The sequence below is a fragment of the Choloepus didactylus genome, chromosome 15, assembly GCF_015220235.1.
Source record: "Choloepus didactylus isolate mChoDid1 chromosome 15, mChoDid1.pri, whole genome shotgun sequence".
Lineage (NCBI taxonomy): Eukaryota > Metazoa > Chordata > Mammalia > Pilosa > Megalonychidae > Choloepus > Choloepus didactylus.
The window spans coordinates 5503709-5525255 of record NC_051321.1 but is presented as its reverse complement, the minus strand read 5'-3'; the positions used below and the strand labels follow the sequence as shown (position 1 = coordinate 5525255).

At 47.4% G+C, this 21547-nt stretch overlaps 1 protein-coding gene across 2 annotated transcripts in view; it reads left to right on the top strand.

Annotated features, from left to right (window-relative positions):
- PTPRE (protein tyrosine phosphatase receptor type E) overlaps positions 1–21547 on the top strand; it is a 173367-nt gene that overhangs the window by 473 nt on the left and 151347 nt on the right. The window lies entirely within an intron of this gene.

The following is a 21547-nucleotide window of genomic DNA, read 5'->3' as shown; positions in this document are numbered from 1 at the left end:
GAAAGCCGGCCAGACCAGGAGGGGGTGCCATCGGGGGTGCTGGGGGGCTGCGCGCACGCGGGGGTTGAGAAGGAGCCTTTGGAGAAAGTGACTCTGAGACGGGCCAACTCCGCAGGGGCCACCTGCATAGTGCTCTGAGGGTGCAGGTGTGGTTAGCCTTCCCCAGGTGCAGTGTGCAGCTGGGGGGCTCCGAGATGACACAGGGAGACCTGCGGAGGGGGACAGACCCTAGCTGGCCCTGGCCAGACTGCTAGCATTCACAGTGTTGACCTGTCAGGGTGCCTGGGGCCAGAGGCCAGGGCAGTGCCATCTCTGCATTGTCCCCAGGACCATCTGGGGAAAGCCTGGCCACCCAGGGATGGTGAGGGAGAGCCAAGCCCTGTGGAGACTGTGCTGAACCTGACCTAAATTCCTTCCAGGCACAGCAAACCTTTCTAGAAAGGTGAAAAAATTATACTTGCAAAATTAGGCTCTTGATTTGCCTTGAATTATGACCACTCAGTTTCAATCCAAGAAGCTCGAGGAAAGAAGCAGTTGTCTGTGTGCTTGTGTTTTGGAGGGGGAGATAGTTGAATTGAATGAAAGCCAGCAAAGGATCGTGAAGTGATTTAGAAGTCGCTGCACCCATCTCCTGTCAGCTGCTGTTGACCTCCGGTGACCCAGGTGATGGGACATCTTTGTGTCTCAAACGTCGGAGTGATTTTCCTCAGCAAAACAAAGACCCCCACTCATTTAGACTGAGTGGGGTGGGGAGTAGGGTCTTTACAAAAGTGTGCTTTAAGCCAAAGGAGGGCATGAAATGGTGGGACACAAACGTCCTCGGCAGGCTGCTGACCTCCACGGCCACTCTACTTCACAGGTATGGGCCAGAGCTCTGTGTGCAAATAGGATCAGGGTCTGGGCTGTCTGAGCCGAGAGGTGGGTGCCCTGCATGCAGTCAGAGGGGCTGTGGGCAGCACACAGTGGACACGGCCCTGCACCTGTGCCTGTGAACTAATAGTAAAACCCGCCCCCTCCCAAAAAAAATACCCAGACTTTCCATGTGTCAACATGAGCTAGACCTAGATTTGTCTCTGTAAATGACCAGGTTGTTGCATTGTCACCCAGCCAAATTAGTTGTGGGGAGTCAATGAGGGAGCTGCTGTCACTGGTGGCAGCTTCCCAGAACCCCGTGGTGGCACGAAGTGGATATAAAGCAACATGCTCTAGTCCACAAATCATGCACAAAAGCTGCTTCTCACTTCTGTGCTGGGTCCCCTGGTGGAGAGGGGTCTGCTGTCTGGCTTGGCACCTCCTCTGCAGACTGAGGAGGTCTCCAAGGTCTATATGCTAGTAAGTGAAGACCTCCCTCTAGGGATACATGTGTGTGTCTGTCGTTAACCCCTGGGGGGTTAATACTGGGTAGTGGTGGGCAATGGAGGTAAGGGTGGCTATGGATGGTGGATGCATCAGGAGGGGGATATTGAAAGTGAGCACATGAACAGTTGAGAGTTGGTTAGCAATGAAGCTGAGATGCGAAGTCCAATTGGTCAAAATGTACTTCTCTTCCAAACTATTGGTCCACTTGGCTGCATCTCCGCCATCATCCTGCCAGTCCAAAGCAGCACTATCTATACAATGTGATAACATCCCCCCACCCCCACCAGGTGAGAGGCCCATGTCTAACCTGGCCCACCCCTTGGCAGTCCTGCCCAGCCACCCACTTGACATTTTTACTGGGATCTCAAATGCATCCACAACCCAGTATGTCCAAAACCAAACTTGTGGTGTCCCCCACCCAACCCAATGCTTTCCAGTAGTTATAACAGCCTCCACCCTGTTGCAGAAAGATGTGCTAGGCTAGGACTGTTGGTGGACGGACAAACAAGGGACAAAGTGAAACTGCTTAGGGGCACGTCTGCTGATGTAGATGAGTTCCCGTGTGCTTTTAGTGGTTGTCAGTTGTGGTTGATAGGCAGCCACACACTTTTGTTGATGTAGATTGAATTTGATGCAGAGTTGAGAAAGGGCCATCTTTTGGGTTGTGCTACCAACTTTTCTGGACAACACCTGCTAAAAAGACTGCCTGAGCTGGACCAGATTGAAATCCAAAGGAGACAGTTTGATAGGAAGGTGGCCTCCATTTGCTTTTTTGACACGCCTTTTTCATTTGTAACATGAGTTAAACTTACAGAGGTTCTGCTGTTGAAACAGGAATGTGTGTGTCCATTAGACTGGCCTTCTTACTGTTTGACAATCACGAGGAAAATAACTGTCTTCCAAGATCATCTCAAGTCCTTCCTTTAGCGTGCTGTGTCCCAGTGAACTGGGACTCCCTAAAGAGACCCTTTGCTTTCCAGCTCCTGGGGTGTGGAGACCACTCGGCCAACTGCTCTGAATCTCCTTCCTCTTTATCTTCCTGACTCCCACCCACCCTTCAAGGGCCACCTCAAATGTCTCAGTCTCTGCAAAGCCTTCTTGGCCCTTCTACCCAAGAGTAATTGCTCTTCCTCTTAGTTCCATCAGACATTATTTGTGCCTGTTCAAAAGCTCCTATCAGGCTTTATTTTGAGTTCCAGTTGCCTTGTTCAAATAATTCATCTCCTCTACCAGGTGGTCAGTGCGTTTAGGATGGCAGGTGTGTCTCTGAGAGATAATGTGGTCTGTAGAAGAGAATAGCTTGAACTTCGGGTTCAGATGTGGATTCAAATCCTGGCTGTGGTGTAACCTAGGCTAAATGATTCAAACTCTAGTCCTCAGTGCTCCTTTCTCTAAAATGGGAGTAATAACCTCTACTTCACACAGTTTTTGTGAGAATTACAGATGATGCATGTAAAGTACAAGGTGCATGGTTGGCACTCAGTAAATTGCAATTATTATTCCCCTAAAACTCTTTTAATATCGCATATTTGATGTATTACAAAGCTGCAAAGTTTGAATGAATGAATGGGCAAGGCCAAATAGCTTGTTAGGAAAAATTCATATTTGTAGATAGACCTCTTTCATGAGCCATCCTTAAAGTGCTAAGACAAATCAATAGGATGTAATATGCTAGATAACTACATTTTGCTTAACAGTTGTAATGATTATGTAAATTTTGTGTGATTAAGTATCTTAATTTCGTAATACTATCACTTACTGGGGCTTCTTGATCAAATCCATTCTTTAACTTGCACTGTTGACTTTTCCGTGTTAGAGTGGTCTATGAGGCAGAAATGCAACTTTTTGTGGACATTAACATGGGCTCATGAACTGCATTAGACCGGGCTGAGTGTGAGGCAGCACAAAGGGAACCAAAACCCGCACCAGGAAACAGGTGGTCTGGGACCAGGTGCTCGGACCCGGGCTCACGAGAGCCACGTCCAGACCAAGCAGCACGTCAAAGCCTGAAGCCCTGGGCTGCTCCCCAAACTCTCGGAACTTCCCTGTCCTTGTCTCTAAAGTGAAGGGCTGCACAGACCCCACTGCTCCTGCACGTGACTGAACCCACAGAGGGGGCTGCCTCCTGCTCTCAGCTTGTCGCTTGGGCCACATCTCTCTGCTCTGGAAACCAGATCTGGAAAGAGGGAGATGAGGCTCATGGGTACCTTAACATGCTGTAAATTTTAGGTCCTCACCCCAAACATACCAACAGTTTATTTTAGAGGGTCAAATTCTTGTTATTCTGTCCCGTGCATTTTTTTTCCCCAAAAGCAGAGTGCTGAAGACTATTCTAGATGGCTGAGGTTTTGGGTCAGCTGTGCCTGAGATAGTTGGGATTTTGTTGAATTTCACTAATCCTTGAGCAGGCGCGGGTATGTCCTGCCGGGGGCTGTGGCCGGATGTGGGCTGGGGAGCCCTTGTTTGGAGATTACCAAGCCAGCCTCCTTTTCTTCTCTTGGAATGGCTGCTGTTCTCCAGATTTCCCCAGCCAGGTGCGCCCAGCCAGGTGTCCCACTGGGTTTGATGTGGTTCCCTGCCTCTTTGAACTCTCCCAGCACCCGGCTGGCAGACAGAAAAGTGGCTCCCATGTATTTCTTTCAATTATACAGATACTTCAAAGCAGCTGATTAAGCTTATGAAATAAAAGCTTTTTTTTAACAATGCATTTCAGAAAAAACAAATAACTATTTCCTTTCGTATTGATTCCCAGTGAAATAATGACTGAAGAAAATATTTTTAAAAGACCTTTATTGTAAAATAGCTGTCAAATACAATCAAGACTGTGTGATGGATGTAGCTCATTCACGCATAGCGTATCAAATAACATCTTCTTTCTCCCCCAAACAAATGTAAATTCCATCAGGGGAGAGGGACACGTTTAAAGAACACAATTTATCCTCGGTTGTGTGCTGAAAAGCTCAAGCGTCTGGCAGGCGCGTTCACGTTGGTGTTTGCCGATGGATGAAGTAGTGGTGTAAAATCACACCCAGACCCCAGGTCTGTGCTCCAGTCGCACTGAGCTGAATGGATGGCCAGCAGGAGGGTGGCCGTGGCGTCACAGTGTCCAGGTGTCATCCCCCCGGCACAGGTGCGTGGTTGCTTCATCCTTCCCCAGGGACACACGGCTGGACGGCCGCACAATGCCAGGAAGCTGGTGAAGGGGCAGAGGGACAGGACAAGAGTGGTCCGGGAGGAGCGGGGAAGGTAGTGGCAGAGGGGGCTGCGGGCAGTGTGCTTCCCCAGGGACAGGTGCCAGGGAGGCCGCAGAGCCGGGGCTTGGGGTGCAGCTGTGGAGCAGGTGCTCGGGAGTGGATTGGGGCCATGAGGTGACCTGTGACTCTGAACGAGAGACGTACCCGCCCCAAGTGAGATTTAGAACGGGGACCGTGACCTCAGCACGTGTGAGGATCACTTTGTGGGGCGACGCATGACACAAGCTGGTGCCAACTCAACAGCGAGGGGCAGCAGGGCGGGCGCCAAAGGCTGGGGGGTAGGATCTGAGTCCTGATTTCTTTTCTGCCTCAGTTGCTTTGTCCTCAAGGCAAGTCATTTAATTTCTCTTCTACAAATCCAGACATAATTTGGGGTTATGAATGGCCTCAAATCTATTTGGACGTTGCCAGCCAAACATCTGTCACCAATTTTTGTCCTGGGGAGAAAATGAGTTCCGTTTGTCCTCTCGGCCAAGATTTTTTTGCAAGTCTGGTTGCTTGGCTGTTTGATTACAATGTATAATTTCAAGTGACCTTTGTCCTAAGCCTTTTTAGTTTGGCTGTCCCTCCGAGAGGACTGTCAGGCCGCATCTGTGTAACTGACTCTAACAGGTCAGCTCTGCACGGTGCGCTGCTTTCCAGAGCTGCTTTCCTGCTGTCTCTGCCAGCTCGAGCCTCTGAGGCCGAGCCCGGGCCCTGCGGGAGCTCCTGTCTGGGCAGGTTCCTCGTTAAACTCGTGGGCACACCGGCCTTCCTTTCTTTCCCAGTTCAAAGGGGCCATCCTCAAAGGTGGACGCCACCTACACGCTCTGCAGCCACGGCCCCGGGCTTCCCTTTCCCCCACCCGATCTCCAGGCTGCTTGGGGATAAAAGGCCTTTTCTTTTCTGTTTGAATCGCGGCCTGAACGGGAATGCATGGATGAGAAGGGACGGGTGCCCGGTGATGCTGGCGTGTGAGTGTGGGAGCTGACTGGCCTCCTGTCGAGGGGGGACAGGGACAAGGAAGTGGAGGGGCCAGGGCTCAGAACCAGCTTTGAGGACACCAGTGCTCAGTGTGCTTACTACACAGTGTTTCCCAGAACTGTCCTGCCCTCAGCCATCCTATGCTGACCGACTTGTTAGAAAACACACTTCCCGGAGCTAAGGCTGGGCAAGATGGGAAGGCTCTTTGGAAGAGGGGAGGCTTCTAGCCTCTCCCTTGGAGATAAAGTAGATCCTCCCTACAGAAGGCTCTGGCCTATTTTCTAGATTCCAGACAAAGCTGCTAATCAGTAAGGCTAAGAGGCTGGACTTCAGCGTGGAAAACTATCTAAAGATATCTGTGGTTCTTTCCAAGTCTTTCCTCTCTTCAGTACCCATTCCCACTGTTGCAGCTATGGAAGAGGAAGTGAGAGAGAGAGAAAGGAGATGCTGTGATGCTGAGCTTTTGTCTTCCGATGGTTTTCAACTAAAAGGGCTTGCAACGGTCCCTTTCAACTCAGAAGTGAGCCCTGGCTTCTGGACATGTGGGAGGCAGTGCCACAGAACAGGGCAAGGCCTGGGGCAGGATCAGCGAGCACAGGGGTGACGTATGCTTACATCAGGGCATGGAGCTAACATTCAGACCCAAACACTCTGAGACTCTGAAGCAGAACCTCTCCCACAATTACAAGGAAAAATAAATTCAGTATGAATTAATAAGAGGCCAGAATATTTGTGTCCTTTTATTACCTTCAAGGATATTCAGTGACTCAAACTGGGCTAACAAAATGTTGCCTTCGGGTATGTGCTTTAATGAATAGAAAGCAAATAAATGCTCTTCCAAAGAGACCAAAATATTTTGGTTTCTTAAATATGTAAAAATAAAACCCCCTCTTCAATCTTGGTTGCACAATGAAGTTTGCTTATCAAAAAGAAACTTTCATTATCAGTCATATTATTTCAAGTCAACTCAAAACCTAGGTTGGTACCAGTAAAATTGTTCTTCTAATTAACTTTTTTGCAGTGTTTGGCTTTCCTGGCTCAGAAAGTGGCCTTAGTTTCATAAACAGCCAGACATTAGAGTAAATGCTAGACATAAAGGATACTTTAATATAGTGACTGCTCCTTAACTCTGAACTGCTGTTGAATCAGCTTTCTTTTATCCTAAGCTTGTGGCAGCCCTTTATTAAGTACATCAGTAAGTCAATAAATTATTTTTGCCAACATTGCAAACATCAGCGAAAGTTCAGTGATCTGCTGGAGATGTTATCAGTCTGTCCATTTAAATTCCTTTGAGCCAAGTCTTGCTGTTAGCCAAAATGCAATATGAAAAAGCAAGAACCAAAAATTTAATGATTTCACATTATGCCATGCCAAGCTAGGTGTATCTTTTTCTTTCAAAGGGTATTTCTTTGTTTTCATCAAATGTATAGCATTTAAAAGAGCCTGTAGTTAGTTTAGGAGGGCAAACAGATGTGTTTAGCATTTACTGAGCAGCTACTGTGTGTGGTGGCACTGGGGTTACAGAAAGAAGTCAGGACTCCTGCCCTCTGGGTGCTCCATGTCAACAGAGAGTCTAGAGCTTGTCACTTCCAGACGAGATTAGATGGAAGGCTGGAGGCAGGGTGGGACAGGCCCTTGGGCTGGGCCTGTCCGGGGAGAGGGGACCTGGGAAGACATTACCAAATAGAGCAGGCAAGGTTTTCAAGTTTTCTTGGCAGCCAGCAGGGGCCAGAACATTCCAGCAGAGGGGCTTGCCCAGCAGCGAGAGTGTCCTAAGAGAAACAGCAAGTGACTGAGTGGACCAGAGCCCAGCAACGGAGAAGATGGTACAGGAGAGATGGCAAAGCAGAGGATGGCCCAAACACGCAAAAGCCATCCTCGGAGTCGGGTATCTTTCCAGTGGACCAGCAGTTCTTCACCTTTCTGAGGTCATGGACCCCTTCCTCAGGAAGGTGATGGATTCATTCCACAGAAAAAATGCACATATGTGCACAGTTTTCACACAGTTTCAAGAAGCTCTTGCTTGAGCCCTTCTCCCCACCTAACCGTGAAGCCCCCAAGGATTCCAGGTTGTGAGGGGTCGGGGTCCGTGCAGGGTAGACACAGGACGGCTGCAGCTCAGATGTGTGGTGGAGGGCCAGCCCTCTGGTGGTTGTGTGTAGGGTGAGCCAGAGTGGAGGGGGGGGGGGGGGGGCGGAGACTGAGTCAGCAGGTGGGTCTGTGAGCAAGGGGGAGGGGGAGAGCCAAGATGCCACATTTTCAGCTCAGGTGCATGTGGGCCAGAAGCAGATCTGACAATGATGATGAGCCCATGTCATGGGGTGAGCTTGAGGGGTCTGAGTGGAAGCCAAGGGGACTTGTCAATGCAGGCAATTGATTCTACTAGGGTTTGTCACCCTGGAACTGGGGATGACTGTCTGTGCTTCAGTGTGTTCAGCTCATCTTTCTTTTACTTAAAACTTTGGGTTTGGAATGTACATTCTTGGGGACTAGATGACATCTCTAATGAAACCTCATATGGGCTAAATAGTTTGATGATGGTCATTATCACTGTGGGATGGCTGACATCCCCTGCTCCCACTGCAGTCTCAGAAGCCCCGAGCCGTCACCGCTGGCCTCGGACTTGGACTGGTACAGCCTGGGTTTCACTTCACTGTCTCTCTGCCAGCCTTGTCTCGAAGACCTCAGTCTAGCTTGAGGCATCACATTTTAAGTTTCCTTTTAACATAGAGGAAATCCATATGAAAGCAGTGAAAACTATTGAAGGGGTGGAAAGCGGTATCCTTGGGGGAGGCCAGGAGACTCGTGGTTGCCCGAGCAAGCCAAGCCCAGGAGATGGCTTCACGGTTTCTGGGCAACCCCAGGTAGCTCCTTTGGGTCAGTCTGCAGAGCAGGAAAAAAATGTGAACAACTGCAATGAGAAGGGAACCTGCCCTGGAGGAAGAGCTTGGGACCATTGTCAAGGGTGGTCGTGGATTTCTCAGGGAGGATGAGGTTGCAAAGAACTGGCCTGCCCGGAAAGGCCAACTGTGATTCACTCAAGGGAGGGGGGAGTTGGTGGGTGGCTCCTTGGCCTGCAAAACATCACTGAAGGTCATGGCGGTCAGAAATGGCAGCAATGCCCCCTCGTTGCATTAAAAATTCATTTTATGTCTTAATTTCACAAGTCAGGCCTTACCCAGATACCCATCTGTTCAGAGCGGGACTGAAACAAAAGCTCTGCTTACTTCAGTGGTATTTATGGGCCCAGGAAATTGAATTCACTGGGCACTGACGTGCTATTAAATAATAATAAAACAACAAAAATATTTGTACTCATTTCTGTAGTTATTTTCTCAATAACCTTCCTCTTATGTTTTAATACAACTAGAAATATATTTTCTGGACAAATCTGTCCAGAAACCAAGGCCAAATTCTACCTTTTCCTTTTAGATGTTACATATCCGAGGGTTTTGGAGCTTAATCTCTCTTTTTAGAATCAGCAGATTAGGTTATGAGCTGTCATTGAAGACCTTGAGGCCTGCCCAAGGTCACCCTGCCTGCCCCGGAGACCAACATCCTGACCCAGATTTGGCGTCTTGTCCCTGTTCTGCGCCGCCACACGTGGACTGGACGCTTTATTCCTGCGTCTTGTGTCTGAAATGCTGTTTGTGTGGCTGGGCCTCGCAAGGGAGGCCCCTGGTCTGCATCCCTGGGGCAAGTGTCCCGCTGCTCCCTCTGTGTCAATGGAAGGAGACTCCAGCCTCCAGCGGGACCTGCGGTGAGGAGCTATTATTTCATCTCCCAGCATCCGTCTTTTGCCTGCGTGGCCTCGTCGTGGCTCAGCCTGTTCCTTCGGGTATGGTTTCTGCCTTGTGAACCGCTTCCAGGAGGTCCTTTAGAAGGCAGTAGCCTGTGGGTATGTCTGATGAGCAGCATGCTTGTGTTTAACGGATGATTTATTATTTCTTACATTCAAATGCACATCCTGAATTGGTGGGAGGTGTTGGGCAGAAAACGATGACGTCAATTCCCCTGGTTACTTCATGGTGAAGTTCTTCCTCTTTTACACTGTGGTAGTGCTTTGTGTTTTACAGGAGCATGCTTCCTTTCGGGGCCTGGTGCCCTGGACACTAGCGCTCCTCCCAGCAGGAAGGGGGCACCGACAGGCTTTCCTGGACGGGTGCCCTGAGCTGATGGTTAGAATGAGCTTGGGTGGGCATTGTTTGATTGTTTGAAAGCAATGGGTTTAATTGGTGGTAGGAAAGTACCTAGAAACATGTGAAGTGGGTGGTACCTGGTAACCCTGGCTCAACCCCTGTCACCAGATGCTATGACACTGGATCAGGCCCAACAGACCCCCAAGCGGAGGTGCTTTGACCCACCCGCCATGGGGTAGCATCCTTGGGCCTGAGGTGCCAGCTGTCTGGGGTGAGCTCCTTGCTGCCTCTCCTTTGAGTCTGGCTGGGAGCCCACTCTGCTCCCTGCCCCCAGCTAGGGTCCGTGTCCCCAGAGAGCTGATGACTGTGCAATTGGCCATGTGGCCACCGCTTAGTCCCCTGCCCCTCCGATGCTGGCAGAAGGGAGCCCCAGAAGCAGGGCAGAGGAAGACAGCTCCCATATCTGACCCAAGCTGTAGCCCACCCAGGGCACCATTTATGGAAAGATGTCCTATAGAGCTGCTGTGTCTAGGTCTGGAGATAAAGATCTTCTTTCTTGGGCTTCCCTGGGCACAAATGAACGTATGACGTCACCACTTTCCACTGGGGAGGCAGAGACTGGGCTCTGTATTCGTGAGGACTCTTCTTCAAGAGACAGAAACACAGTTCAAATTTGCTGAAGCCCACAAAGAGCCTTGCTTACTTTCATAACAGAAAGTTCAAGAACAGCAGATCCAGGGGCTCAGACGCTGCTGGCAGGGCCCCATCTCCCAGCATCTCTTGGTTTGGCCTTCCTCTCTCCTTTCTTCTGGCAGGTTCTTTTCCTGCAGTGGTAGACAGCCTCCAGCAGAAGCAGCCTCACCTCTGCCCTCCCTGTGGAAGGACAGTGCCCTGCCCAACAGGTTCCACCGTAAACCAAGAAGTGAGTGTCCTTAGCTCGCATGAGCCGGGCCTGGGTGACGTGTCCCTCCCCAGGCCTCCACTGCAGCTGGGCTGCCCCCTTAGGAGAAAGTGATCCCACGGGAACCCAGGGCCGCCGCTCCAGGAGGAGAGCACGCCCTGAGCCCTCCACAGCCACGGGCCCAGTGAGGCTGGAGTTGCCGGCACAGCTGGCTGGGGCCGAGCCTGGGGCGAAGTCTCTCTAGAGCTGACGTGGACACGAGCACCACAACCCCTGCTTCAGTGTCTGCAGGTGGCAGAGCAGGTGCCCCGACCCTTCTCCTGTGACCTCATGTCATTTAAAGACTTCAGACCTTGAGAGCCATCTGGGCCACAAAACCTGGGGACACATCAAGGCCTCATTGGAGACAGCCAGCTCTCCTTGCACAAGGCTCCTATTTTTGTGGGATTGTTACGGCTGCAAATAAAATAATAGCTATAGTGATGGTGAGAGAGGCTGCTGGTGACTGACTACTTGCCATGGGCCAGGAACTAGTCTAAGTATTTTTCGCACGTTGACTTGTCTGATGCTGATGACGACAACGTGAGGCGAGAATGCCCGTGGGTTTGCTTTAGAGAGGAGGAAACTAAGGCACGGAGAGGCAAGGTGAGCAGGGAGGAAGTGCAGGGCTGGAAGTTGAGCCTGGGCACCTGGCACCAGACCAAAGGGACTGGAACCTTTGCTTAATCTGCGTGGGGAGGGGACCTGAGCCACCCATGGTGACCGCCGTGAGGTCCACGGGGAGCCCCCTGGCATGGGATGGCCTCTCTGGCCAGAACGCCTTCCCTTCCGTGTGGGTCCTGAGCAGTGTGCACAGGTAAGAAATAGGTGAGCCTGTTTCCCACCGAGGTGCTCAGGATGGGAACGTTCTCCCAAGTATCTGTTCCTCAGAATCACAGCCGCCCTGCTTGATGCAGTGTGAGGGCACTAGCTCTTTTGCTAGGCTCTCTTTTGAACATGTTACATCTATGCTCACAATAAATATATTCCTGCAACATTGCTCCTAACCCTAACATTTAAAGGAGATGGGAATCTACTGCCAAGGCCAGCAGGCTGCAGGGTCTAATACCAACCCCCCAGGCTTCCCCCCACCCCTCCACACACCCCACCCCAGCAGGCTTTCATCTCCTTCATGCCACTCTGGGGCACTTTTCCCTTTGGCCCCCCTCTCTGTGCTCCCATCTTTCTTGTCCCTCTGCCCCCTCTGGTTTGTCCCATTCTCAGCTTCATCTCTGGGGCTTCTTTTTCCCAGAACTCCTCCCCCCCTCCCCCCTCCCAGCCCCCCGCTGCAGGCCCGTCCCCTCCACCAAGGACATTGGTTTTGGAGTAAGCCGCCCCGACCCCAGTGTCCAGCCCCAGTGGCGATGGTGTTGACCCAATGAGCCGTGCCCACCCTTACCCTGTGTGCTTTCCCACTCAGGACACTCCCACCCCAGGCCGAGGCCTTGGGAGTTGGTACTTGAGCCTGTCGGTGCAGTGGGCATTCTCTCCATTCTTCCAAAATGAGTAATTGCAAAGCAGTCCCAGAAATGTCCAGTATTTTGTCCCTGTTGTTGCCAAGAGATGGTTGGGGAGGGCCGCGGGGCAGCCTTCCTGGGACGAAGGGACCCACAGCTAGAGAGGCCGAGCGCTTCAACCAGGTGAACCTAATGATGGACAGATCTGCCCTGTGGCTCCTGAGTTGGCGCTAATTTTAAGTTAGTGGTAAGGGCACTATGGAAGTTTTTGCTTTTAGAAAAACTCTATCCAGTTATCCCAGCCTTGGAAACACAGTCTTTCTTTAATTTAGTGTCAAAATCACCCATTTTTTATTCTAGATTTCTCTATCAGGAACTCAAAATGGATTGGAAAGTTGGACCCAGGGCTTTGCCGCATTTCCCGCGGCCCAATTCCTAGTCAGAATGCTGAGTCCCTGGAGCTATCGGGCGGATCCAAAGGGAATTTAGCTGCCAATATCTTGTCCGGGCAAAGGGGAGTAATTTCCCTGCAGAATGCTTAAGCTAGAAAATATCCGTGACAAGTACAGGGCACATTTGGGTGGAGGTTTAAATACTGTGTCAAGATTATAAAAAATACAATTAACCACAGTGTGAGGCAGACGGTGTCCCAGAAACTGGGTGTGTGAACCAATTCAAGAAACACTTGAGAACAAGCCCTGAAGCTCTGTATACGCATATATAGAAGGGAAGAGTTACAGGGTCACAAGGCACGACTCCTTTCTTTGAGAGGAGCAAGGGGAAATTGGCAAAGTGGGTTTGTTTTTTTTTAACTTTTTGAAAATTAATTTTATTTAAAAATTTCTAAAATTTACACACACTCTATGCCCACCAAGCAAAAACTCCCCTCACTCTCCTCTCCCCAGCCCCTGGTAACCTCGAATCTACTTTCTGTCTCTACAGATTTTCTATTGCTAAATATTTTATATAAGTGAAATCATCCAACATGTGTCTTTACGTGCCTGGCTTCTTCGCTCAGCAGAACGTTTTTGAGGTCTCTCTGTGTTGCACCAAGTTGCAGAACTTCATTCCCCCTGACGGCCGAATAGTAGTCGCTTGTGAGTCAGGACCGTCTTGTTTCTCGGTTCTTCTGCTGATGGACACGTGGGCTGTTTCCGCCTCTGGGCTGTTGTGAATACGCTGCTGTGAACGCTGATGTACAGATTCCCGTTTGAGTCCCTGTTTTCAATTTCTTTGGTCTATGCCTAGAAGTGGAATTGCGGGTCATATGGTAATTCTACATTTAACTTTTTGAGGAAACTCCGTCCTCCTTTCCACAGCGTCTGCACCATTTTTACATGCCCACGAGGGGTTTTTAAGAGACAAGATCAGGCAGGTATGTAATTGTCAGCAGGATTTTACCATCAGCTACAAGTTGACATTTTCCCCTCTGCCTGCCTTCCCTTGCTGTACTCGTGGAATATTTAATGACCCAAATAATTAAAGAAATATATTCTTAACCAGAGCAACCTAGTGAAAGGTCGGTCACCAGAAAACAGAAAAAGCTGGCACAGTCCCAGATAACATGGCCCTTTCATCTTTCCTGCAGACTCTCAGCGAGGTATAATTTTTAACTCTAGGAGTTATGGAGGAACAACTCAGCTATAGCTGAGTTTGCTAGAATGTAGCCACTGCGGTGAGTAAGCCAAGTTGGAAAACCTCCGTCCTAGGTACCACCTCCGTTTAAGTAGAGGCGTTTGGAGGGGGGCCTGGGACACCTGGAATTGTGCGTTCCCAGGCACTGAAGAGCCTCCTCAGGTGACCTGTGTAATGCCTTCTCAGTTTTCCGATCTCTTACCTGTCTGAAGCCAGTGTATCTGAAGGCTCGGTTGCCACATAGACCTGTCCGTGGGGCTATGTGAGTGTCCCCACAACACGGTGGCCAGCGTCCCCCCAAGAGAGAGTAAAGCAGAAGCCGCCATATCTCTTAGGACCTGGCCACAGAAGTCACACTCGGCAGTAGCCAACTGGTTACACAGATTAGCCCTATCCATGCAGCAAAGTAAGACCAGCTCTTTTCAAACAGTGGGTATTGGTGAGAAACACTTGTTCTTTTATTCTCTTGAGTGTATTCTTTGGTGCTCTTGGCTACGAGCCACAGACTCTCACTCTAATTAACCTAGCAAGAAAAGGAACTTCTTGGAAGGTTACAGGATAGTTCTCAGAATCAACAGCAGTGCTGGAGAACCAAGCTTAGGAAATGGACAGGAGCCTGACGGGCTGGAAGCCTGAGCCAAGGTCAAGTTCGTGCTGCAGGAAGTCTATGGTTAGGATGTGGCCTGTGGCCCAGGGCTGCTGATGCGGCTGGGCACACCACCTCTGTGCTCACAGCTGTGGTGTCGGAAGAGAATTCCAGAGCATCCCGGGACCTTTATCTCACCCTGAAGAGCCAGAGTCTTGGGCAGGACTGACGGCTGGTGCCTGGACCATCTACCTGTCAAACCTGACTGCAGGTGAATGGAGCGTGGGGGCGGGCAGGTAGGGTCCTGTGGTGGGAGGTAGGGCACTTTGTACCACCCATGGTGCAGGTAAGGGGGATGCCTAAAAAAGTGGGAAAGAATTTAGGCTGCTCAGGGCAGCCTCCAAAAGGCAGAAAATCACTACCTGGTCTGTACTGTGCCCAGGTGTTATTTTTTTTTATTACAAGTATACCCAATATTACAATATTAATATATTGCTGAAAAGTTATGTTAACTTGAATCATGTTTTATATGTACTGGCTAAGCTTAATATCTTTTCCAAATCCCCAGGCAATCCTTTTGCAAAGCAGCTAATCCTTTTAGAGAACAAATAATCATTTCCTACCCATTTATTTAAGATCAGGGACTAAATATATTACATTTTCTCAAAGCCGAGTATCCAATATTTGGGTTTCCTCTTTTGCTCAGAGTGAGGAAATGTTGTAACTTTATAGATAATGGCTTGCAATGTCTCAAGTGGAGTGAAAAAATACCAGTTTTTTTGTTTGTTTGTTTTCTTTTTCCATGTAATTGACTGTCTTATAGAAGGAAGGACAGGTTGTAAATGTTTTTAAAGAGCTTGTATTTTATTCTTCTTTGCAAGGCTGTTTTAACATGAGCATATTTGAGAACTAAGAATGGAAACATTTCAATTAAATGACTGAAGAAGCAGGTGCTTTGAAATCACATTTAGAAAATTTACCTTTGTCGTTTTTTTTCTTCTGTGAGAGTCTTTAAAATGATAGCAGAAATAGTTTGTTCGGTTCCCTGGGGTTCTTGCGTGGTTCCTGGATAACAGAGCTCCGTCTGCACAGCTGGGCAGGGGCCTGTTGGGATGGGCGTGGTGAGCAGGGCCAAGAGGGTCAGGCTTTCTACTCCACAGTCTCGTGGAAGGCTCTGTGTGTTGGAAATATTACCGGGGGCCGCGTGGAGAGAGGGGGACCAGCAGATGAGGAATGAGAAGCAGGTAGGGATGCCAGTGGGGAAACTGCTGTAAAAACCTGAGAGACAGACGGAAAGGTAGAGACAGAGAAAGACAGACAGACAGACACAGAAAGTTGGCAGCGGGGGTGATGTGTGTGCTAATAACAGCTGCCATGCAGGTGTCTTCTGTATGTCAGGTATATCCACAGCCCTTGTCTCACAGGCAGGAGTGGGGCTAGGGGTCTCCCCCATCCTGAAGTCCCCACCCCCAGGGAGGTGGCTTGGGGGAGACCTGCAGGGAACTTCACCTTCAGTCTAATTTGGCTACTTTTCCCTCCAGCATTGGAGCAGAGCTCGTTAGCTGACACTAGATGAAGGGTGGGCTTGTATTTCCAGGGGCTGTGCCATTTGAAAAACACCTCCCCTTCCACGCCAGCATCATACTCACCTTTGCCAGGTGCTCGTCTCCGAGAAGGAGGCAGGAGGAAACAGAGGATTTGCTTCGTGTGGTTGAATTTTCACAAGTTTAATGTGTGGAAGGTGTCAGCCTCGTTTTACACTTTAGGGAACTGAGGCTCATGTAAGTAAAAGGAGTTGTTCAGTGTGGCAGAACAGGGACCCAAGCCAGGTTCGGGTTTGGCTGCTTCCCAAACCAGGGTGTCTCAGTAGCACCCGGGGACCCCATGCGGTGACACGAAAGAGCAGCTCGGAGGGGGTGTCACGTGGGAGTCTGTGCAGTTTGTTTGTTTTGTGCGACTCCTTATAATTCTGGACCATGATATTGAGATATTCACATCTTTGGATAAAATATGTAGCTAAAGAAAAGAATTTTTCTAATACATAAAAAACAGCAAGTAATTTTGAGTGGGTCATTTCATTCATTTATATCAGAACAAGTAATTCTGATTTCATAGTGGAACGTGAAGTGAATGATTTTCTTGATTTGATTGTACTTTTAAGAGAGAATAATGATTCCTATTTACCTGGTGCATTTTAATGTCTAAACATTATGGCTTTGTTCATTTTAAATGGCTTTCTCCATATTTTATGTTGTATGTAGATATAAAACACAGAAAGCCCTATCTCTTTTTTTGGCTAAAAAAAATTGATGCACTTTTCAAAAACTGTTAGAGAGAATATTCATTTCCTAGATACAGTAATCCTGAATCACCTTTATTCTCAAGATTTGTTAAGTACTTTAATGTTGGTCTTCAGATTTATGGTTAAGGCAACACATGAAAGAAGTTTAATTTGAGAGATTCACAACCCTTGCAATGTCTACATTTGCTGGGGTTTTTGTTTGTTTTTACTTGTTTGCCCAAACTGTCTTGTGCAACAGCTGCACGAATTTATAATTCCTTCAAGAAACTACATCGTCCTATTCGTTCTTATTTTATCTAGTAGTGTTCCGTCCCCTTGCTTCCTGGCTGCTTCTTTCAGTAACTCTTGGTTGCTATTGACAGGCCTGCATTTTTGTGTCCTTAGAGCTTGGAATTTCTGAGTAGAAAGGAAATAGTAGAATGCAGATGTGGCAATTCTTGAAATGATTTTAAATATAGATGTGATCCTTGATTTGTGTTGATCCTGTCCTTCCTTTTGGAAGTTTTTCAGGGCCAATCCATTTCCTCTTTTTCATGTCTTTATGTCTTCCTCTTTGTTCACCTAAGAATCACTTCTTCCTGATGTGTAGCAGATTTGCTGTGCTGCATTAGATGGGCAGGTTTATCTGTGATGACAGAAACCTCAGCAAGGATGACGGAATACATAGTAAACCTCCTACCACAGGTGCAGTCTTGAGGTGTGAACTTGGAAATGCAGATCTACTTTGAAGTAAAATTTTGAAACATACAATTTTGGTTAAATTATGGGGCTGCATTGATGATGTCACATTAGGAAAAAAAAATCATAGCATTCAGTTTTATATTGTTCTTGTTTCCGCCCAACTTCTGTAGCTGAACAAACATTGAGAATTGTGTCCAAAGTCAAGGGCACTGTAAATCAGCTTCCACGCTGGAAAACGAAATTAGTTTCATAGCCATGTAAACTGACGTGTCTGTTAAATACAGAGATCGTTGTGAATAGATTTATGTATTCAGTTTGTTTTCAGTTGTCAAAACCTCATTAATTTTAAGCCCGACACCACTGCTTGCTGTTTGAAATCACTTAAATTACACATGAGCTGCTTAATCTTAAAAGCAAAATTAAACCTTGGATGGGTATACATCTCAAGCTACAACATTTAGTCATTATATTTGGGAGGGAGGAGTTTACTATACATTGTAAAATAAAATTAAGAGGTACTTTGCATTCATGGTAGCTTAAGTAATCAAATTCTGTCAACTGTAATTTTTCAAGTAATTTTATCCATAATATATGCTGTGTAAATAATAAATGTACAAATCCACTTATACATCAAAAGCATTATATAAATCCATAATATTAATGCAATAAACTATTTTAAGTAAATTACTTGTAAGTATAGGTTGCATGGCAAATAGGTAAAAATTGATTTTTTTAAAAGAAACAAAGATAAATATTTCATTTGTTTAACAAATATGGATATGTTTCAAACTCCTGGGCCAGATGCTTGGATACAAAGATCTGGAAGCCATAGTCACTGGGAAGATACTGATTATCTAGGGTGACATTTCCAAAGGGTTCCCTGGAACATTTATGCCCCACCCCTCTGACCCACAGTTGTGGCCAGCTGAGTTGAGAGCTCAGTTTTTGTGTGAATACAGGCCTTCATTTCACTTGGATAAATGAGTAGGTTGGGATCGTTGGATCACGTGTTAAGTGTATTTAATGCCATAAGAAATTTCCAAACTATTTTCCACAGTGGCTGTGCCATTTGCTTTCCCACCACCGATAGATAAGCCCCATTTGCTTGGCATCCCTGTCGACACCTGACATTGTCAGTTGATTTTTTTCTTTTAAGGTTAGCCATTCTTATAGATGAGCAATATTATCTCATTCCAGTTTTAATTTGCGTTTCCTTAATGATTAATGGTTTTGAACACTCTTTCACATGCTTACTTGCCATCTGTACATCTTCTTTGGGAGAACTTATTCAAATCTTTAGTCCAGTTTAAAATTGGGGTTGTTATTCCTATATATCTTACTTTATTTTATGCGATTAAAAGCATTATTCTGAGACTGTGCTTCTCTAGATGGCCAAAAGGATCCATGGCACAAAAAAGGTTAAGAAAACCTGGGAGGCATGCTTGCTTTGAAACACCATCATCCTTCACATGTTTGCATTTCCTGGTGCCACCTCTACCTTGTTCAGAGGCTACAATGGGATGTGCCACCACCGCTTTCTCTCTGCCCTGTGGGCGTTTGAGGGAATTTCAAATCCTCACCCTACAGTGTAGACACTCCCATATGTCCATCTCATCTTCAGGGAACGGGAAGGCATTTCCTCGACTTCGGTTTATGGAATTCTGTGGAACTCTTTGGTTATCAACCCAAATGAAAGGACTCCTAGATGAACAGGTGAAATGGGAATCAACCTTTTTCAGGAAAATGTGCCTTGTCCACCCTTTAAATCAGTAGCTTTTTCTTAATGCAGCACAAAAGTATGAATTTTTTTTTTACCATTTTTTGGTAGCTGTCTCCACAATACTGCCGACTTGCTGTACCTTACTTCCCTGATCTTGTTTTTTTCATGACATCTCCACAGTGGAACTCATCTCCCAGCAAAAATGCTTTTTGTCTGTTTAGGATGTTTAAAACGAGTCTCTTGTGGATGCTTTTAAATTGGCAGCTAAATGTTGACTTAGTGATCACTGAACCTATGAGTCAAATTCAATACCATCTCCAATACTTGACAATTTTAGCAACCATCAAGTTTATCTTTAATCAATATTTTAGTTTTGTTCTGAGATTCTATTAAGGGATGTAAGGGTAGGTTGTGCTACAGTTTTCTTATTTTAATTCAACCAAAGCCCTAGTTATGAAACTCTTGCTCCCCACCCCCTGAAGAGGAAAAATGAAAAGTAAATGCAATATGCATATTAAAAATTAATGTTTGGGGGAAAAAAAACAGTGCCACACTGAAGGACTCTGATGTGTTACTTGTTGCTTTCTGATATTCTTTAGTGACAAATCGATGCCCTGACTTTTCTATTTGGCATGCTGTAGTCAAGCATATGCAAATACATGTTAAGTGCTTATAGTCTGGGGCATAAGAGATATAAAAAGAGTTCCTTACCCTCCAGTTGTTTACAGTTCCCTCTGGGAAAATGAAAAAGTACTTGGGTAAAATGACAAGGTCAGTTATGAGGATGCACAACTGTCAGGTTCATTTCAGCTCTTGTAAATCTCATGCAGACGCATCACTGAGACCTCAATTTCTCCACATCCACATCTGCACCATTGTCCCCTTAGGTGCTGGAGGAGGGCCGAGGGAGAATGACGCTGTGATGGTTCGGTTCATGTGTCGACTTGTCCAGGTGATGGTGTCCAGGTGTCTGGTTAAGCAAGCACTGGCCTAACCGTTATACTGCAAGGACATTTGTGGCTGGTTAATAAACCAGAAGACTGGTTTATTAAATCATCAGTCCATTGGCTGCAGCTGTGAATGATGATGTCAACGAAGGGCATGTGTTCCACAGTGAGAAAATGCAACCAGCTGGATTTAATCCAATCAGTTGAAGACTTTTAAGTGAGACAGATAGAGGACCTTCACTTCTTCAGCTAACCAGCGAAGCGTCTCTGGAGGAGTTCGTGGAAGTTGCCAATTCGCTGCCTGAGCAGTTCAGTGAGCATCATTGGAGTTGCCAGTTTGCTGCCTGCCCTACAGAATTTGGACTTGTGCATACCCACAGTTGCATGAGACACTTTTATACATCTTATATTTATAGTTATCTCTTGTGGATTCTGTTTCCCTAAAGAACCCTAACTAATACAGATGCTTTTGCATATTTGCAAAATTGAGTGCTTCTACCACCTTTCCACTCACCCCCGAATCAGTTTTCTGTTGCTGCCATAACAAACTTTCAGCTTAGAGGAGCCCCATGTGTTATCCTGCAGTGTCGTGGGTCAGGGTGCAGGCCCAGGGTGGCTCGGCCGGCTCTCTGCTCAGCATCTCATGGGGTGAAGTCACGTGTGGGCAGGGCTGGGGGCCTTTCAGGAGCTCTGGGAATGAATCCGCTCCCGAGCTCTCCAGTGCTGGCCAAATTCCGTTCCCGGCCGGTGTGGGTCACTGCTTCCTTACTAGCTGTCGGATGGGGGTCGTTTGCAGGTCATAGAGGCTGCCACACCCCTGGCTCATGCCCCTTTCCCGCACCCTTCAAGCCAGGAAGGGCGGGCGGAGCCCTTGCTGCGCTTTGACTCACTCTGCCCTCCCTCGGCCTCCCTCTCTGCCGCTTCTCTCCAAAGCTCTGCTTCCCTCGTGGGCTTCGAAGAACTCATGTGCCTACCCTGAGCCCACCGGATAACCAGGATAATCTCCCTATTTTAAGGTCAGCTGCTTAGTCGCCTCAGGGCCACCTGCAAAGTCCCTTCCAAGCAGTGCCTGGATCAGTGTTTGGTGGACAAAGCAGGGGACAGGAATCTCGGGGGACATTTTTAGAATTCTTCCTGCCACCCCCACACATACATAAACAGAAAAATGACAAAAGTCTTGGTTCTCCTGAGTGACTGCTTGCAGGAAAGAGATTTGTTTTCATTTCAGTGACAATATGTGCTGTGATAATTCTGTGCTATTTACACATTTGGTGTTTAAACCTCATGGACTACATTATGCATATCTTTAGGAATACTCTACATAAATTAAGATGATTTTCTTTTTCTTGAAAACATAGCAACATGCTGCGCATTCTGAGTGAAAATGAGGAACTGTTTACACCGTGGGCCAAATTAAACTCTGGGAGAATTTAGATGTATGGTTAAAATGTGCACAAATGTATGGCATATTTTAATTTTTCCTAGGAATTTCCTTCCAAGCATAATCACTAATTAATATTTAAAAGTTACTTCATTGTAATATCAAGAATGTATCTGAGGTGCC